Source organism: Neovison vison, chromosome 3 (genome assembly GCF_020171115.1).
Source record: "Neovison vison isolate M4711 chromosome 3, ASM_NN_V1, whole genome shotgun sequence".
Lineage (NCBI taxonomy): Eukaryota > Metazoa > Chordata > Mammalia > Carnivora > Mustelidae > Neogale > Neogale vison.
Genome location: NC_058093.1, coordinates 173,923,163 through 173,929,162, shown reverse-complemented (window position 1 = coordinate 173,929,162; position 6,000 = coordinate 173,923,163).

The window sequence follows — 6,000 nt, the reverse complement described above, 5'->3', positions numbered from 1 at the left end:
TGTGCTTCCTACTACCATTTGACCTTCCTGTTATTACTGTATAATTACCATTATTATTAAAGGGAAAAGAGGCATCAGCTTTCATAAAAGCATATGATTATTTAACAAAACATGAATTTTAAGGAAGTAGTTTGAACAATTTTTCTTTATATTTCTTGAAATTTTCAAATAAGTGAAGAGGTTATGTGTATCATTTTTAAGAGCATTTCAAAGAAATAAATAATGAATAAGGTTGTACCACAGGTATTAAAAATGTGATAAAGTTACAGCAATTAAAACAGTGTGGTGCTGGTGAAATAGTAGATCAAAGGAATAAATATCAAGTGTATAAAGAAATAAACACTATTATGTTATTCCCAGTAGAAAGAGTACTGGGACACTGACTATCCACTTGCACAAAAAAGAAAAATTAGATTGCTATTTCCTATCCTACAACAACATCAAACATATTGATATGGAGCAAATTTTTTAATGTAAATCACAAAAATACTAGAAAAATATATAAATAATTTTAGGATTGGAAAGGAAAGACTGACAATTTTTTTTTTAAGATTTTTTATTTATTTACTTGACAGAGATCACAAGCAGGCAGAGAGGCAGGCATAGAGCTCAACGTGGGGCAGATCCCAGGACCCTGAGGTCATGACCTGAGCCAGAGGCAGAAGCCCCAACCCACTGAGCCACCCAGGCCCCCCAAGACTGACATTTGAAAGAAACCAAAAAGAAAGAGATTGAGAAATTGACTAAAATATTGTTTAAATTTCTCTGTGTTAAAAGAAAAAGTACAAATAAAATTAAATGGCACATGAAAACTTGGGGGAAATGTTGCCATTATTTATGAAAAATAAGGAATTTAATTTTTCAAAATATAAAGAATTTTTTTTTTAAAGATTTTATTTATTTATTTGACAGAGAGAGATCACAAGCAGGCAGAGAGGCAGGCAGAGAGAGAGGAGGAAGCAGGCTCCCCGCTGAGCAGAGAGCCCGATGCGGGACTCGATCCCAGGACCCTGAGATCATGACCTGAGCTGAAGGCAGCGGCTTAACCCACTGAGCCACCCAGGCGCCCTCAAAATATAAAGAATTTACATCACCCAGTGCTCATCCCAACAAGTATACTTCTTAATCCTGATCACCTATTTAATCCACCCTCTGACCCCACCCCCGCCACCATCCCCCACCCCAGCTCTGGTAACCATCAATTTGCTCTTGTAGTTAAGAGGCTGTTTCTTGGTTTGCCTCTCTCTCTTTTTTTCCCCTTTGTTTTGTTTCTTAAATTCCACATGTGAGTGAAATCGTATGGTATTTGTTTTTCTCTGACTTATTTCGCTTAGCATAATACTCTCTAGCTCCATCCGCATCATTGCAAATGGCAAGATCTCATTCTTTTTTTATGGCCGAAAAACATTCCATTGTATATATATACCACTTCTTTATGCATTCAGCTGTTGATTGACACTTGGGCTGCTTCCATAGCTTGGCTATTGTAAATAATGTTGCTATAAACATAGGGGTGTTTTTGTATCCTTTGGGTATTTAAATACCCAGTAATGTAATTGCTGGATCATGGGCTAGTTCTATTTTTAACTTTTTGAGGTACCTCCATATTGTTTTCCACAGTGGCTGCCCCAATTTACATTCTCACCAACAGTGCACAAGGGTGCCTTTTTCTCCATATCCTTGCCAACACCTGCCTTTTTTTTTTTTAAATGTTGATTTTAACCATTCTTTCAGGTGTGAAGTGATATCTCATTGTGGTTTTGATTTGCGTTTCCCTGATGGTAAGTGATGATGAACATCTTTTCATGTGTCTGTTGGCCATCTGTATGTCTCTGGAGAAATGCCTGTTCATGTCTTCTGCCCATTCTTTAATTGGATTATTTGATTTGGGGGTGTTGAGTTTATACACCTGAAACTAATGTAAACTGCAAATAAATAAATAAAGTTACACTTACACCAAAGAAAAGAAAAAAATCCCGTATTAAAAAAAAAGAAAGAAAGAAATGAGTCATTAAGTACAGCATGTGTCTTTTGAAGGTAGGAGTATAAAATGGACACAATTTAAACCACCAAAATAATGTCATCGTTTTTACCTTAAATCTTTTGAAAAAAATTAAGAGAAGGAAAGAAAATATGTATAGTCGTTTATTTTTATAAACAATTACTGTTTCTGGTTTCTTTATCCCTTCTAATAATTCATGGATCACCAAACTAGAGTCCCTGTGCTAAATCAAACCCATTGCTTGTTTTTGTGTGGTCTGTGCACTAAGAATAGTTTTTATATTTTTAAATGATTGAGGGAAAAAAATCAATTGAAGAATATTTTTGTGATGTGAAAATTATATGAAAATAAATTTCAGTGTCCATAATAAAGTTTTATTGAAACATAAAAAAAATCTACATAAAGAACTTACAAATCCATAAAGAAAGGACAATCACACCTACATGCAATGTTGTTAAAGGATATAAAAAGGGCAATTTTGCAAAGTTAGAAATATGAATGGCAAACAAATTTGCACAAAATTTTTCTTTTTGCAAATGGATGGTTGTCCCAGTATCTTATACTTTCCAATGAAAAATTACATGATAGTGTTTATTTCCTTACATTTACGTACTTTATGTTTATCCCTTCAACCTATTCTATGTAGCACAAATGGCCCTACAAATACAAATTAAAATGTCATTTTTTAATTTACCAAAATGGAATGATTTTTTTTATATTGTATTATGTTGTATTATCAAATGTGCCAGGAAATACGTGCTCTCAAGCACTGCTGGCAGGAGAATAAATTGATCCAGCTTTTCCAGAGAATAGTTTGTCAATTATGTGTAAATTTGACCCACTGATTTTACTTCTAAAAATTTATTCTGAGGAAATAAGCATGGACCTATCCAAAGATTAGCTGCAACCCTATTTACAGCACCATTGACTATGATAAGGAGCATTTAAAACAACCATACAGTGTCCCATAAAAGGGGACTGATTAAATTTCCCTTAGTACATCCCTACAACAGAACATCGTTTCTGTTGTAAATGATGAAATGTGATGCTGTAGAAAAATCTTTAATGGCATGAAAAGATGCTCATACTATGTTGTTAAAAAGAAAAAGAGAGCAGATTATAAATCCACCTGTACAATTCAATACCAATTTTGTAAAAAACGCTTATACGTATGCATCTGGAAGGACATATACCAAAGCATTAACAATGTTCATCACCAGGGTTAGAATCATGAAGGGGATCATGATCGTGGATTTTTAAAATTTTCTTTTTGTGCTTATCCATTCTTTTTCTTGAAAGTTTTTTAGGGGTTCCTGGGTGGCTCAGTCGTTAAGCATCTGCCTTCAGCTCAGGTCATGATCCCAATGTCCTGGGATCCAGTGCTGTATCAGCTCCCTGCTCAGCGGGAGACTGCGTCTCCTTCTCCAGTTCCCCCGTGCTTGTGTTCCCTCTCTCGCTCTCTCACTCTATCATAAATGAATAAAATCTTTAAAAACAATAATTTTTAAATGAATATATGTGTATAGGTATACATATATGTGTATAAAATAAGAAAAATATGTATGAGATTTATTTTTTTTAAGATTTTATTTATTTATTTGACAGAAAGAGATCATGAGTAGGCAGAGAGGCAGGCAGAGAGAGAGGAGAAGGGAAGCAGGTTCCCTGCTAAGCAGAGAGCCTGATGCAGGGCTCGATCCCAGAACCCTGGGATCATGATCTGAGCCAAAGGCAGAGGGTTAAGCCACTGAGCCACCCAGGAGGCCCATATGAGATTTATTATTAAATACAATGCTTGACTTTTCTTTATACATTTCCAATATACGTATACTTCCTCTTTGTTAAAATTTCTTTTGTCTCATACTGAGCTAAGCATCAATTTGATTCTTCTCATCATGGAGGTCTGATCTATGACTTCCACTAGAAAGTTAATGGCAAATCAGGACAGAACGAAGCATAGAACCAAGACAACACATTGTAGAAGTAACTGGAGCAAAGGCAGGTGGAAGAAGAAACATAGCAAAGGGGAAAGCCAAGCAGCACAGCCATCAATAATGACCATGTTCTGTGTATATATCAAATTTTCTCATGTTAAGTCATTACTGATAAGATAAATTGAATGTTTTAAATTAGATTTGTGCTGAGTGAGGGTGAACAGTATCTAGGAATTATAGTTTATCCTACATTATTCAGAGGTGGATCATTGGATCATCTAACTTGTGTGTAAATCAGAATTTGGCTCCTTTATGATCCAAGTCTATCATCACATTTTGTGAGACCAAGGAGGCTCAGACACTTGTCTTCTGACCTTCCCCCTCTTTATAAAGTATATCCTTTCCATGCCAGGTTTCAGGGCTGGTTATTATCAGGTCTGAACAATATCTAGCAAACAGGATTGGTCAGGTGCCATGTTTGAGGCACCATTAGTCATAATTTTCAAGAGATGGTGTTACGGATTGAATTATGTCTTCCAAAAAATACCTGTTGAAATCGTCACCTCCCAGTACCCCAGAATGTAATCTTTTTTGAAAATAGGGTGTTTGCAGATGCTGTAAAGTTAAGACGGGGTCATTGGGGAGTCTCTAATTTAACAGAACTGACGTCCTTATAACACAGGGAAGATTTGGATAGGGACACACATTTGCACAAAGAGAAGATTATATGAAGAGACATAAGTAGAATGCCATGTGACGATTAGAGTGATACCATCACAAGCCAAGAAATATCTAGGTTTCCAGAAGCTGGAAGAGGCAAGGAAGGCTCCTTCTGCTAAAGGTTTCAGCAGGAAGATGTCCCTGCCAACACCTTGACTTAGACTTCTAACTTTTGGAACTGGAAGACAATAAATCTCTGTTGTTTTGAACCACCCAGTTTGTGACACTTTGTGATGGCAGCCCTAGGAAACTAAGGCAGGAGGTATCATTCCCTTTTCAAAAAAAAAAAAAAAAGGCAGTAGTTCTCAGAGAACGCTGGAAAATATGGAAGAGCCCTTTAATGAACTGCTGTAAAGCTAATCACAAAGAACGGAGGATCTGGTCCTGCCTCCGTCTGCCGGCAAAACCTCCACCTGTTTTGTGCCTATACCTTCACCTTCAACTTCCATTTTGCCGTCATTTTCCATCTTTAAACTGGGATGAAATTCTAGTCTCCCTCACAGGACTACTGCACAGCATTAATATATTAAAGCATTTTGGAAAGCACTTTGAGAGGAAAGGGAGTCCATAAATACAACAGAACCAGGTAAAGTGACAATCATAATAAACTTGCTGAACAGAAGCGGCTACAGGGCCAAAGAGATTGCGGCAATTGTTAACGCCATCTAATGCTTTATAAATGGATTGCAATCTTAGGATACTTCTTAGTGTGTTAAAACAACAAATTACTGTGCCACCTTAATCCATGGTATGCAGACAGGGTAAGCTGTGTAGAGCTGTCTGTGTGGTTTACATACCTTAGGGCAACAGGATGTGAGGGTCACTCCCTAAAGGTCCTCGTAACAGACTGTGCCAGGGAAGCAAGTGTTTTACTAAATAAATAAAATCTCTTTAGGAAAACTGCATGCCTCAGAGCAATAGGCAGAGGACAAAAGAAGGAGACCGCAGGACCTTTCAAACAGAGCACCAGAGAACACTGAAACGCACAGGTTCTCAATATAGTGAAAGACAGTCCTCTACAATGTCAGCTTCACTCTGAAGGCAGGGTCATTCATCTTCCCTCTCAAAATGCCTCTACTATAGGGATAAACACATATTTTAGAGTGGGAAAGATTTTTGCCTGTTCTCTTTCACTGTAGCCTAAAGTTGAACGAACTTTTGTATTTAGAAGCAAGCCCTCCAAAAATGTGATGCAGATATCCCAACTCTTGAGCTAAAGGAACTCAGAAAATTACATAAAACTCTAATATGTAGTACTACATATAGCGGCACACAAAGCAACAGGAACTTGAGGGCCACAGTTTAGCCCTGTCTATGCAGTCATAGTCAGTAGACCTCCGCCGC